The following is a 15,681-nucleotide window of genomic DNA, read 5'->3' as shown; positions in this document are numbered from 1 at the left end:
TTCTGCTGGGATCTGCTTCGCTCTTCTTCCAGTCCCTTCCTCAGTTCTGTGACTGTTGTGGGTTTCTTGGCCAGAACTTTGTCACCAAGGACTTTCCCCAAACCCTGACACTTCCTTCGCCGCCTATCACTGACTTCCCTTTACACTTTGGGTTCAGTCTTTTCCCAGTTTGTTGAAGAACATAATGGGGCTTATTTACTAAGGGTCCGCGTGGCGCATTTTCATCGGGTTTCCCGACTATTTCCGATTTGCGCCGCATTTAAGCAGGGTTTTTGGTGCACGCGATCGGACTTGCATGCAACACAAATCGGTTTTGGTGTCCGACAAGACAGAAAAATGTGCAGCTAATGGGGCGAGTTACTGCATAGTAGGAGTAGTCAGAGTTACTGCGCCACATTGCTGCTGCAGGATCAAAGAAAAAAAAGGTGCACACTTCCGGAGCAGCGCAGGGGGCGCCTTATTTATGAAGACTGAGCGCCAGTCATGATTAATCTGCCGCGCATAGTACAGACTGCACTGGTTGTGATAAATGTGGGACACTGCCTGAGGATCCTTCCCATGGTCTGGGCGGAACTGGGGACAATTCCAGCTGCAGTGATGAAGCAATTCCCCATGGAGATTCTCCGCGTTATCCTGTCCTCTCTTGCATTTGTCTTTCGGGGTGACCGGTCTTCTTGGGGAACTTGAATGAGTTTGTCATGATGGAAAGATGGAATATTCCAAAAACCACAGGCTTGGAATAACTTTTCTTGCTACGGCTGATGGATCTTCCTTTTTTTATTTGGACGACCTGCTGCCGGAGGGTTTCAGATTATGCAGATTATTATGCGGGTGCAGATTATCGCCAGTAATTTGCTGGGATCTGAAAGTGTCTCTGATTGTGTCTTATCACGTAGGACGCACAATGAGATTGTGTTCTATAATTGTGATCTGTCCGCACAGAACCCGAGTGATGTGATTGCTCTGCAGAGACACAAATCATCTGAATGGAGAATGTGCCGTAAACTGGATTCTCGGGTTGGTGTGGAGTCCCCGTGTAATTAGTTGTGTTGGGACTCGTGGAGGATATGGCAACATGCGCATGCGATATTGCGCATGGACCTAGGAGATGGAGTTGGGGGAAAGAAGGTGGAGCCAGGTGATGAGGGAATGGAGACAGGAGAAACATATGGAGGGAGACATGAAATGGGGATGAATCTGGGAGAGAGAAGATGGGGAGTCGGGAGATGGGGAGTCGTGAGATGGGGAGTCCGAAGATGTGGTTATCAATACCAGACCCTGATGAGTACAAAATTCTGCCATGTGAAAAGTTACCCGTAAGTGCCGCTACCCCACGTGGGGAGATAAATGAGTCGTATCATCAGGTCTAAGGTTTCCCTCCTCCCAGTGATTGGTTCCCATCGCTATTGATATAGAGTTATTATAGAAAAGATACAATGGGAAATAGAAATGTAGATCCAGGATCAGTCACACAAAGCGGAGGCTGATGAGATCCTTAACGAGTCAACAATGACCCGGACTCCGTGGTTATCCGCCTGTTCTGCTCCGGTCCAGTCCGAACCTGCTTATTTGTTTGTGAATTGCACCCCCCTCCCCCGGACATGGTATGGTCCAGGGTGTAGCTGACACTAGAGGAGCCATAAGGGGCTTGTACATTACAGGCAGCGGAGTGATAGTAACATAACTCAAAACTTGAAATGTTGCTTTTCAGGATCTTGATATAGAATAGAGATCTGGCTGAGAATGAGAGGGAGAAGGGGGAGAATCGGAGGAAGCATCTGCAACACCCTCGCCGAAGCGATGGCGAGGTAGTGCTTGCGAATACGTCCCATCTGTAGGTAACACCACATTACACTACATGGTCCTTATAGGATCAAGGGGAAATTGCAGTGGTTAATCCTGCCTGGCAAGGCAGATGTTAATCTGTGATGTAATTATGTCAACCAATGTCTGTGTTACATCCTGTGCTCTGTAAGCTGAGATGTGATTGGAGGAGCAGCCACCACCTGACCAAAGGGAGGTAATAAAACCTCCTGGCCAGGAATGTTCTGGAGTCTTTCCAGAGATCTTTTCAGAGAGATTCTGTTGTAGGAGAATCAGTGAGTGAGTGAGCAATCTCTGTCTAGCCCATACCAGAGCAGGAAGAGCCTAGCCCCTGCCTCTGAAGAGTGGAGTAATAGATTAGAGTTAGTGTAGTGAGGAAAAGGGGTATCATCTTACCTTTAAAGGTGATACCTGAAGCCCTACAGGACAAGCTGAAGCTTCCTACCAGGACACAGCTGCCTCCCAGCCTGCCCTCTACATCCAGGCTGGTGAACTATCTCCTGAGGCTCCCTCCAACTCACATCTCGGCACCCTACCTACCTGTTAAAGGCACGTTTTCTGCAGTTCCTGCCGGTTGCAATAAACGAACTGTAAGTTGTTTTCTTCAACTTCTGTCTCCGTCTGGTCCCTGCTAATACGGCTGCCTTCATCACCGGCACCCTGTCCATCACCCAGAGACTCACACTCGGGACACTAAAGGGTTGCCCCAGGGAGATCCGCTATAGCAGCCTCTCCTTCATCTTTTCTTGCCAACACCACCCTGCTGGAGACCTGCCAGGCTGTAGGACAGCCCTCCGGTTCCCCCGTACCAAGCACCGTGACAACAGCGTGCTTAGGCCGCAACCGCCAGCCACTCCGGTACCGCGGGCCCCGGCTGTCTCCAGGCCTCACCTCAAGGGCTAGGCCCCGGTGGGGGATGTTGCAAGTGGCGTCACGAATCACAGGATATTTACTTCTGTGCCTTATCCTGGCACTAAAGACTGTACTTTATTAAGAAAAAGACTGTGCTGCCTAACCCTGCTGCCATCCGGGTTTAGGCCCAAGTATTTGTGTGTTTCTACATTGAACTTTATACTGCTGCCACGTGCTGTCGAGCGCCGCTCCAGCACTCAAGAGGTTAATTCCTGCAAGAACTGTGTAAGCCCTGCTACATCCGGCGCTGCTGCGCCTGAAGCATTTACCTCAGAGGCGTGTGGCGCAGCAAGTATTTTCAGCCCGCCAAATCCTCACTGGCGGGAACTCCAGAGGCGTCACTAGGCTCCGCCCCCTGCTCGAGTGGCGCGAACTACCGTGGAGGAGGAGCTGGAGCGAGTGCAGCCGGCAACGAAGAGGGTTAATCGGCCATCTTGGATTTCGGCGCAGGCCGCGCCTGAAGCCTGCCAGCAGCGTGCGCCTCATCCGGAGTTCCGGCGCACGTGTCCTGCGACTGGAGGAGAACACCGCTGAGCATCACCGAGCCCCTGCTGCCTGCCGGACATCGGGAACGGAGCTGTCCTGTCACCGCGGCTGATCCTGAGTGAGTACCGCTGGGGAAGTTAAAGGGGGGTAGAGATTGTTTCCGACGCTAGGTTATTGGCTCACCTCCCAGGGAATAGTGACTGTGTCTTAAAGTGCCCACGTCCCATTCTAGCCATCGCCCATAGCAACGGACATTGTGTAACCCCACAGACTTTCCTCAGCTAGGCCAGTCATGTCCGCCCAGGACGAAGATACGGGACTGGCGCAAGTCCCGTCCCCTGGTCCCTCCTCAGGGTACCGGAGCATGTTAAGTCCTCCAGAGAGTCCCTTCAGCCCTGCTACAGCTAGTGTCCCTGGGAGTCCCACCATGATGTCTCTGACTATGCCCTACTATCTGGGGGCCCCCTGGTTACCCTACTACGAGGGAGAATCACATACTCTCCCTGAATTCAGGGACAAGTTGTTAGCCACCTTCGCCTTGCTTCCATTCACAGAGGAACAGAAAGTGGGCATCCTCATCGGGCAGTTGAAAGGACCCGCTCTCCGGGAAGTCAAGTCTTGGCCCCGAGAACAGTGTCAGAACATGGTCCGGATTCTTGATAGGCTACGCAACACCTTTGACAAGTGTACTGTCTCCGAGTTGAAGCAGAAATTCTTCGGGAAAAGACAGAAGCCCCAAGAGTCCCTCCGAGACTTTGCCCTCTCCCTACAGGAGACATGGAAGGCCATCACCTGCCTTGAGCCCAAAGACGCTGAAACCTCTGATCAAACCTTAAGGGAACAATTTATTAATGGACTTGTTGATAGAAATCAAAGGTGTCAACTAAAGATCATCTCTTCTCAACATGCCCAGGCCTCTTTCCTTGAGTTTAAGGAAATTGCCATTGACATATTAGGAGACCGACCACCTACTGGACCGCAGAAAGAGCCTGAATCCGTGGAAATGGAAGAATCTGCTCTCGCTTGCCATCCCACGCAGTCAGCATCACCTACTCCTGCGGCTATGGAAGCTACTGGCATATCAGGACCGGTCCCTAATCTGGCGGACACCCTGCATCAAATCCTCGATCGGTTGACCCAGTTGGAAGTAACTGTCTCCGCTATGAGGAGGAAACCTCCAGAGAACCCGGTACGGTCAGCTACTCCTTGTGAATCTCCGACTAAACAGCGCCCAAAAGAAGCGAAGTCGTTAAGCACCTGGAGTCAGAAGAAACCCCGTCAGCGGTGCAGCTACTGCCATAAATATGGGCATGAAGAGAATGACTGTCGTCAGTTAAACGACAAACCCTTGGAGCTAAGGGACGACCTCCAAGGGAAGAACTTGTAAGTCCCCGAGATGCTAACTGGATGCCCAGGTTCGTGGGGACTCGCCCCATGGTTCATGTAACCATCAATGGAGTTACCCTACCGGCCTTAATTGATACCGGCTCTCAAGTGACCACCCTCCGGAGTGCTGCCTTCGAGAAATGCCGAGGAAAAGCATCCTTAGTCCAGCCTCCAAAGGCTTACTTGAACATTATTGCTACGAACGGAAAACCCGTACCCATCCGCGGCTACTGGGAGCCCACGCTAACCATTGGAGACACTGAGTTAACCAGACAGGGCGTAGTGGTGACACGTGTGCCCGAAAACGGTAACTTCTCCCTGGTACTGGGTACCAATGTCCTCCGCAACTGCTACCCTGAAGTGCTGAAGGCTCTCCACGACTCCCTGCCAACAGTGCCCAACGGTTCCCGGAAGGTAATTCAGGAGACTATGCAGGTTCTAGCGGCGCAACAGAAGTTTGCTGGCCCTAATGGAGAAATCTGCAGAGCCCGGATCAAGGATCCCCAACCTGTCCGCCTTCAACCTGGGACTGAGACGTTAGTATGGTGTCGAGCCTGCATGGGCGTCCAAGGTCAAGACTACCAGGCGATAGTGGAACCTCTACCAGCTGATGAAGACCTGCCCATTCTAGCCGCCAGGAGCCTAGTCACTGTATCCCGAGGACAAGTACCCATTCGATTACTAAATGTGGGAGACTCCCCAGTGGATCTGAGGAAGTACCAAGCCGTAGCCACTCTCTTCAGCGTGCATCTTGAAGACTTGGTGGAAACCTCTCTGTCTGCCTCCCAACAGTTGGAAGGGAAGCAAGGTGCTGAAGATGAGCCTGCCGAGCAATCCTGGTGGCTTGAGCTCAATATTGGAGACGACGATTTTACTCCTGCAGACCAAGTACAAGGTGTCCTGGATGTCGTTATGAAGCACCACCAGGCCTTCAGCAAACACCCACTGGATTTTGGGCAGACTACTCTGATCCAACACACCATCCCTACTGGCTCTCATCCTCCTATCAAGGAACGATACCGGCCCATACCTCCAGCCCGCTACCAAGAGGTGAAGAAGCTGGTACAAGAGATGAAGACAGCCAACGTTATCCGGGAGAGTCGCAGCCCATGGGCTGCCCCGCTGGTCCTTGTGAAGAAGAAGGATAGAACCCTTCGATTCTGTGTTGACTATAGGAAGATCAACAATATCACCCACAAGGACGCCTATCCTCTGCCTCGAATCGAGGAATCCCTCGCAGCCCTAGGGTCAGCTGCCTACTTCTCTACCCTGGACCTGACCAGTGGCTACTGGCAAGTGGCCATGGCGCCGGAAGACAGAGAGAAGACGGCTTTCACCACCCCAATGGGCTTGTTCGAGTTCAACAACATGCCGTTTGGGCTATGCAACGCCCCAGGCACATTTCAACGGCTGATGGAGAGATGTTTGGGTCATCGCAACTTCGAGACCGTCCTGCTATATTTGGACGACATTATCATCTACTCCAAGACTTATGAAGACCACCTCCACCATCTGGCTGAAGTCTTCCAAATCCTGACCCAACATGGGTTGAAGGTCAAGCCATCCAAGTGCCACCTGCTACAACCTAGCGTCAAGTACCTGGGACATGTGGTGAGCGCTCATGGAATTGAGCCAGATCCAGAGAAGATTGCAGCTGTTCACGACTGGCCTACCCCATCAACCGTACGGGACATCAAAAGCTTCCTGGGATTTGCCAGTTATTACAGGCGTTTCATCCCGAAGTTTGCCCAGCTGGCGGCTCCCCTGCAAGAGCTTCTAAGGGGCCTGCCAAAAGAGAGCCAACGTTCCCGAGTAGCCATTGAGTGGACGGCCGAACGAGAAGCTGCCTTCCAGATGCTCAAGCAACGGTTGACTGAGCCCCCGGTGTTGGGATATCCAGACTATAGTCTGCCTTTCACCCTATACACTGATGCCAGCAAGCAAGGTCTAGGGGCGGTATTATCCAAGCTCCAAAACGGAACTGAAAGGGTCATAGCCTACGCCAGCCGTTCCCTCCGAGAACCGGAGCAAAACGACCAGAACTACAGTTCCTTCAAGTTGGAGTTTCTGGCGTTAGTCTGGGCTGTGACCGAAAAGTTCAAGGACTACCTAGCTGCATCATCTTTCACTGTCTTCACAGACAATAATCCTTTGGCGCATCTGAACACCGCACGTCTTGGAGCACTGGAACAACGGTGGGTCTCCAGACTTGCCAATTTCAGCTTTACCATCAAGTACCGGGCTGGTAAGACCAATGACAACGCCGACGCTCTGTCCCGTCTCCCTGACCAGTGGGAGGGACCCTCCACCGATGCTCAGTGGGAAGATGTGGAGATGCCAGCGTTCTATGCCCGGTTTGTGCGTCAAGATGCCCAGAGAGTTTACTCCCTACCGACAGAGGCAGCGCCAGCTACTCCTCAAGAAGAGTCAGAGCCCCCTGCGGAAAAGGACCTCTGGATGAGTCTTCAGGCTGATAGCCGTGCCATAGGAGAAGTAATGGACTATCTCTCTAGTGGGCGAGTGCCTGAAAGAATCCGGCGCAGAAGAGCTGATGGAGAACTGTCTCAATTGTGGCGCCAGAGAAAGACTCTGAGCATGCACCAGGGTCTGCTAAAGAGAAGAACTCTGGACCCTATCACTTATGACCGGCTGTACCAGATTGTGATTCCCCGGAGGGACGCCAAGATAGTACTGGAAATGTACCATGACCAGTCCGGACACTTTGGCGCTCAGAAGACTGAAGCCACCCTCCGAAGGCGATTCTTCTGGGTCAACATGAAGTCCGACATTGAAGCCTGGTGTCGGGAATGCCCAGCCTGTGCCATCGCTCGAGGAGAGCGACACAATCAAAGGGCCCCTCTACGTCCCATTGTGAGCCAACGGCCCTTGGAGATCCTGGCATTGGACCACGTGAAGTTGGAGCCCAGCAGATCCGGTCACAGTTATGCTCTTACGATCATCGACCACTATACCAAATTTGTGGTTGCAGTACCTGTCAGAGATCTGTCTGCAAGGACTACCGCAGCGGCCCTGTGGAAGAGCTTCATCCTCCCCTATGGCTGTCCGGACCAGATCCTTACAGACCAAGGAACAGCATTTGAGTCCCAAGTCTTCCAGGAGCTGTGCACTCTATATGGCTGCAAGAAGCTGAGGACCACAGCTTATCATCCCCAAGGCAACGGGCTGTGTGAAAAGATGAATCAGACTCTAATCAACATGCTGAGGACTCTGACCCCTGCAAAAAGGGCTGACTGGCCAAAGCTGTTGCCCGAATTGGTGTACCTGTACAACAATACCAATCATTGCTCCACAGGGTACACCCCGTACTATCTGATGTTCGGGAGAAACGGACATCTCCCTGCGGATATGACCTGGGACATGGAGTCCCCTGATTCCCAGTCTTTACTCCCCCAGACTGACTGGGTTCACGAACACCAGAGGCGCCTGGCGGATGCCAGAGAAGTTGTGGATCTGCGGTTAGAAGAGGCCCGGGAGAAACAAAAAAGGGACTTTGATCGTAATGCCTGTGCTGAGCCTTTTGCCCCAGGAGATCGAGTGTGGCTGCGCAACAACCATCCTACCAGTAAGCTAGATGGGCGTTGGGAGCGTGAGCCATACCTAGTTAGGGACAGTCTCTCCCCTGAAGTCTACGAGATTTCAAGAGGAGACCGTCCACCACTCCGGGTACATAGGAACCGGCTGAAGAGATGTCTTCGTCCTTTTGCCCCTATGTCTACACCTCTCACCTCGACCCCCGACTTACAGACCTCCTTGTGTTCGCCTACCCCCAGTTTCTTGGAACTTGTGACTGTGCCTCAATTCTGTTTTGTTTCCACTCCAGTAAGAGGTACCTCGGAGAGACCATCATCCCCACCGCAGTCTCCAATACTGCTGCCTGTGGAGGATGATCCGGCTCCAGTGTCTGCAACCCCTGAAACATCAGAGCCAGCTGAGACTCCGACTCCAGCGCCTGAATCAGAGGACGACGATGAGGAGATTGTTATCTTCTCCAGGCCGGAACTTCGAAGGTCTCAAAGGGAGACAAAAGGTAAAGCTCCTGCGTACCTGCAGGAGTACCAGCTGGTGACCCGCAGAAGTAGGAGGCAGGTACGTTTTTCTGACACCGAAGTACTTACCACCGAGGAAGATGCAGAGTAATCCCTGAAGGGCTGTAGCCCATTTCAGGTACTGTATATATGTGTATATTTCTGTCCTTACCCCAAAGAGCCAGAGACTTTCCTGAGACTCTCACCCTTATTTATCTCAGTCAAGAGACCTACCTTGAACTGATTATTGGCCTGTGCTATGATAGCACCCTTCCTCTGCCACAGCAGAGATTCCTACAAAGGACTCTGTCCCTCTCCAAATAGAGGAGACCCTTTGCTTCTCAGTGCACTTTTCCCCACATCAAGGGCTGTACCCAGAAGATGGACTTTGTCATTAGAGACCTTCTGAGAGACTTTTGCCAAATACTACCAGGAAAAGTTGCCACTTTATTTATTACTATTTTGCACTTAATGCCTTCCTTTTAGGTACGGACATTCTGCTTGCACTCTCCATGCCTTTTCTTTGCAGGAAAAGAGACATTTACTATCTTGCTACCCTGAGTAGCCTATCTATCTGTAACGTTATGTTATAAGATGTGTACCCATTGGGCTGCTAAGCCAATGTGATTTTGCTAACCTGTTGCACACTGTCATATCTGCCAGTAGTCTGCATTAACCCTTTCATAGGCTTTTCAGGTTGTAGTGTGGCTGTGTCGGACCGTCTTTCTATGTAAAACACTGACCGCTACCTGATCCCTCAAACTGAGGTTTGCACATGGGGGTAGTCCGTAAACTGCGGGTCCTACGGGGACCGGGGGTGTTACACAGTTAGCACCTGGATGCCACTCATACATGGGTAAGGATACCAGTCAGGAGGTACTCGTGTCGCATATGCTAACGCAATGCAGATAGACACCATATAATTGCCGCCAGGGAAGAAGCGTTGATACAACAAATATACAGGCCTTGGTGCAAGGAGTGGATTACAGGACATGACACCACACCTTTCCTACTGTACAGTTCGGTTTAATGGCGTCAGCGACCAACTGTCATACAGCTACATATTTTTGTCTTAGTCCGACACCAATCCAGGTGCCTGTCTCCAGGACCATGGGCGGTTTGTCCCTACACCTCACATAGCCTGCACTTCCCAGAAGTGCCTTAGCCCCCTCTGTGCCCCAACACATCTATAGTCGAGCCGAGGGCGGCTCTTTCAATTGCCCCCGGGGTATGCAACACCCTCGCCGAAGCGATGGCGAGGTAGTGCTTGCGAATACGTCCCATCTGTAGGTAACACCACATTACACTACATGGTCCTTATAGGATCAAGGGGAAATTGCAGTGGTTAATCCTGCCTGGCAAGGCAGATGTTAATCTGTGATGTAATTATGTCAACCAATGTCTGTGTTACATCCTGTGCTCTGTAAGCTGAGATGTGATTGGAGGAGCAGCCACCACCTGACCAAAGGGAGGTAATAAAACCTCCTGGCCAGGAATGTTCTGGAGTCTTTCCAGAGATCTTTTCAGAGAGATTCTGTTGTAGGAGAATCAGTGTGTGCGTGAGTAATCTCTGTCTAGCCCATACCAGAGCAGGAAGAGCCTAGCCCCTGCCTCTGAAGAGTGGAGTAATAGATTAGAGTTAGTGTAGTGAGGAAAAGGGGTATCATCTTACCTTTAAAGGTGATACCTGAAGCCCTACAGGACAAGCTGAAGCTTCCTACCAGGACACAGCTGCCTCCCAGCCTGCCCTCTACATCCAGGCTGGTGAACTATCTCCTGAGGCTCCCTCCAACTCACATCTCGGCACCCTACCTACCTGTTAAAGGCACGTTTTCTGCAGTTCCTGCCGGTTGCAATAAACAAACTGTAAGTTGTTTTCTTCAACTTCTGTCTCCGTCTGGTCCCTGCTAATACGGCTGCCTTCATCACCGGCACCCTGTCCATCACCCAGAGACTCACACTCGGGATATTAAAGGGTTGCCCCAGGGAGATCCGCTATAGCAGCCTCTCCTTCATCTTTTCTTGCCAACACCACCCTGCTGGAGACCTGCCAGGCTGTAGGACAGCCCTCCGGTTCCCCCGTACCAAGCACCGTGACAACAGCGTGCTTAGGCCGCAACCGCCAGCCACTCCGGTACCGCGGGCCCCGGCTGTCTCCAGGCCTCACCTCAAGGGCTAGGCCCCGGTGGGGGATGTTGCACATCTCATATACATGCTTCCGATGCTTTCTATAGGTGACATCACATCTGTGACTGGTGGCTGCAGCCTCCACCTCCTGCGCTTATGCATTACTAATACGGGGCCCCTGGGGTTACATGATGACTGTGTCCATAGGTGTCCTCACACACTTTATATTCTGGGATCAGATAAGACTGGTTTTCCCACCGGCTTGGGGAGCGGGTTGTTAAATTTATGACCAGCTTGATGAGCTGGGGCGACCCACGTCAGAGAGCCGGCTCCTGCCCTTTGCTTGGTTCAGCAGAACACAAAAGTTTTCAGCTCCGGGGCTGGTGCTGTGACTACTGGTTAATGTGGTTGGATGTGACTATTGGCTACTGTGTTGGGGCAATGTCACTATTGGCTTTTGTTTAAGGGCACTGTGAGCTATTTGCAGACACTGGGGCTTATTTACTAAGGGTCTGCACTATCGTCCAAATACCTGACGATTTCCCATGTGCGCCGCATTTAGAAAGGGTTTTAGGTGCACGTGATCGGATTATGGCGTATCGGCACCGACTTTCACGTGACACCATTCGGGTGGGTGGGTTGTCGGACGATCCGGCGGATTCGGACAACGCGCGGGATATAACAATTTGTGTCGCAAGCCATGCACTTACATGCACCGGGAAGAAGATGGCTACTACTGCTTGCCAAGAGCGTGTGCCAGGCAGCCTGGTACCCGAATAGCTAGGATCTGAAATTGTATTAGGAAGTGCCTAGCTGGACAGGGTTTATTTTGTACTTTATTACGTGCGTAAGCTAAGGCTGAATTTGTGTTTTTTGACAAGGAAGTGTGAATAAACAATTGATTTTTGGACTTTAACTCTGCGTGTGTCCCTGCTTCCTGCACTGCTACAAAGCATCTACCATAGCAATTCCCCACAGGGGGTACAGTGTTTTTTTTTTTTACAGAACTGCCCATATCCGGACAATGAATATAAGTAAAACGTAATTTTTATTGTAACCATAAATTAATAGAGAAATAGCAAATGCTATGAGATATTCAGGGGATGAAAATGATTAAAAACTCAGTGGACTAAATACCACGCGTCTCGTCTGTGTGTAAGTAGAGAATAAGAATATCCGCAATTTGGAGTAAATTGTGTAGGAGCTCCAAAAGATAAACGTAATCGTGCAGGTTATAATGCACCGTAGGAGGTGTGGAATATCACCCATAATAGGTAGGATGCAAAGTCCCACCAGGCGGGGAGCCCCGAGTGCTGCTCAGCACTGTACATGGGTGCTATATAGGGGTGTAGCTAGGTTAGCTTGATACGCACAGATCCTTAGTTATTAGTACAGCGCTTGGAATGGGTGCTATATAGGGGTGTAGCTATGTTAGCTTGGTACGCACAGATTCTTAGTTATGAGTACAGCGCAAGCACTTGGAATGGGTGCTGGGTACGGATGGAACTTTATTGATTTGATTTTATCCTGCTGAGTACTCAAAAGGATAGAACAGATATGAAAAAAACACTCACAGTTGTACACCACCAAAATATGAACAAAAATTAAAGGGGGAAAGGGCCCCCAGAAGAAGCCGTGTTTCCTCAATGAAACGCGCGTTGGTCCCACTGTAATATAGGGACAGCGCAATTGAGGGATAGCACTTACCTAATGTCACACTGGATGCTGACAAATCCTCTGTGGTAAATAGATATACTTCGCTCCAGCCGACCGCTCCGATCTAGATACAGACTGGAGGGATTTAATACCGATGGATTAAAGTGGCGCACGGCTGTAAGTAGCGGCTGGAGCATCTCACTGTGCACAACCTTATAACCCGGCGTCAGCGAGAGATCGGTCCTGTCAGACTAATATGATTGGTTTCTACGAGGAGGTAAGTTCAAGACTGGACCTGGGGGACGCTGTGGATGTTGTAGATCTGGACTTTTCCAAGGCAAAACACCTACAAACAGAACACTTAGCCAATTCAAAATACACTTATTTTATTGCATATTCAATTAAGACAGGATATCACAATACATGAACAAATCAACAGGGAACAACATATAAGTCAATGGGGCGGGTTTGGAAGGTGGGGCACATTATCGTATGGGTCACGTGTATATACAACTACAATACATAATACAATACATGCCCAGTAATGGGTTGTTGTGCAAATGATGCAATAAAGTGCTTGCCGTACAGCCTGATATACCTTGGTTCCCTATAGGCATGTAAAGTGCTCAATGCATGTGCAAATCATGAAGTGTAAACGTACCCTTGGCCATCGTACACCTCCCGTCTGCCACATCCAGGTTCCCCGGCGCGCATTTTGGCGCTAGCCTTGGTCTGGGGAATGTGCAAGTGCTGGAAAGAAGTGCAGAAAACAGTGAAAAGTACAAATATAGCACATGTGACACAGGTCGTGTCATAATTCAAAATAGCAAAGGTTACATTGTCATAAATTATTAATATATCAAACATTTTTTTGTGGGATGAGTGTGAAAATCAAAATTATCTTGTTATTATTGTTCTTCTTATTATTATCTTCGTGCCATTAAAATGTCTATAGTAGAGAAATTATCATTGCAAAAGTGCAAACAGGCTCCACACATAGCTGAAAAGTATGTTACCGCATGAAATATTTGTAAAGTGTCCGATAGATGGCACCACGATGGTTTTGCTCGTAATTCATATCCAGTCACTATATGTGACACATCAGTGGATGACCGAGGTATTCCTCAGAGCACTCAAGTGGTCATAAGGTCATGTTTTACAGAACCTGCTAGATACAGGACATATTAAAAGAAAAATAATAAAGTGAAAAAGGGTTTTAAAAACCCGGTGCAGCCCGGGTCGGGAGTCAGAGAAATGGGGCATAGCTCAGGGTTTCATTAAGACCTTGTGGGTCCAATGTTTTAAGAGTCCAGATCCATTTTGTTCTGCATTGCGCCAGCCTTTGCGCTACGGGGCCACCTCTGATGTTACCTTCGATATGGTCTATACCACAGACGCGGAGAAATTTGGGTTTACACTCATGAAATTCCTTAAAATGTCTTGCCACCAGAAGCCCATCGGTACAGAATTCGGGATTGTTTGCTGCCCTAATGTCTTGTACATGTTCACGTACCCGGATTTTAAATTCCCTAGTGGTCATACCAATGTAAATCATGCCACAAGGGCATGTGGCATGATACACTACCGCCTTTATATTACAAGAGATTGTATGGTGTATTCCTTCTGGCCGCCCGAGTCTGTAAAGGTTCCAGTTTTGATGACATTGGGGCAGGCTACACAACGGCCACAAGGTCTACACCCCCATTTTGGGCCACGATTGTCTAAAAAGGTTTGGGCTTCCTTCCTCACATAGTGGCTTTTAACTAGTGTATCCTGTAGGTTCTTAGATCTGCGAGCTGCTATCCCTGGATACATGGGGATATATTTGTGTATTATCGGGTCTGATCTTAGTAGAGGCCGTTCTAAGATCTCTCTCATGGATTGCCATTGTGAGTGGAATTTTGTTATGAACCTCAACTTTTGATCTTCTTTTTGTTTTTTCTCTGGGTATAGTAGTTGAATTCTGGGTGTCGATTTGGCGCTGTGATAGTCCTTTCTTAGGCATCTCTGGCTGTAACCACGATCTGTAAATCTTTGTCTAAGTTCTCGCGCCCGACGCTCGAACGCTTCATCTGTTGAGCAAATTCTTCTCATACGTAAATACTGTCCCGTAGGGACTGCTGTAATGGTTTGTGGTGGGTGGGAGGAAGATGCATGAAGTAAGGCGTTAACAGCCGTCTCTTTTCTGTAAACATCCGTTGGAGGTATCCCGATCCGTCTTTTTCTAGAAGGACATCCAAAAAGTCTACTTTATTTGTGTCACATTTATATGTAAGTTTAATGTTGACATCATTGGAGTTTAACCTCTGGACAAATGTGGCCAGCTGCTGGGTCGTTCCCCTCCAGACGATCAGGAGGTCGTCGATGTACCGCGCCCAAAAGATGACGCGGTCCATCTCGACATCCCGATCGCCTGTGAAGAGGTCCCTCTCCCACAGCCCCAGGAACAGATTGGCATATGAGGGGGCACATGCCACCCCCATAGCCGTCCCCTGGAGCTGTAGGTAGAAGGATTCCCCAAACACAAACATGTTGTGAAAGAGAACGAATCCCAGCAGCTGTATCACAAAGTTTTTCATGCCGTCCTCTAGGAATGTGGTATTTAAGAAGAATTGCACAGCCTTTAGGCCATCACAATGTTTAATGCTTGTGTACAGCGATTCCACGTCTAAGGTGGCAAATATCATGTCCTCCTCTATATGCAGGCCTTCAATTTTTTGTAAAAGATCTGACGTATCTCTCACATACGAGGGTAGACATTCCACTATATCTTTTATGTGATGATCAATAAATTTGCCAATATTTTCAGTTAGCCCACCGTTCCCAGATATTATCGGGCGCCCCGGGGGACAGTTGGAATTTTTATGCACCTTTGATAGTAGATACAGAGTGGGAGTTTTTGGTATCTTGACAAATAATGCATCAGCACATTCATTCGAAATCACTTTGTTTTTAATTGCCGCTTGTAACAGATTTGTTGGCGGGGTTATAAGTCAATTTCCGATAGCATGTTTTATCTTTTAAATGTCGTTGAGCTTCAGCTTCATACAAGTGTCTTGGCCATAGTACAATGTTCCCCCCCTTGTCCGCCTGTTTTATAATAACATCATCCAATTCCCTCAGATGTTTTAAGGCTTTTCGCATTCGCGGGGTTAGATTGTCATGATGTATATCTCGTGGGATTTTCTCAAATTCTTGAGACACTACTTTCACAAATAACTCGATGTTTGGATAGGAGGACAAA

This window comes from Engystomops pustulosus, chromosome 2 (assembly GCF_040894005.1).
Source record: "Engystomops pustulosus chromosome 2, aEngPut4.maternal, whole genome shotgun sequence".
Taxonomy (NCBI): domain Eukaryota; kingdom Metazoa; phylum Chordata; class Amphibia; order Anura; family Leptodactylidae; genus Engystomops; species Engystomops pustulosus.
Note: the sequence above shows the minus strand (reverse complement) of the source record.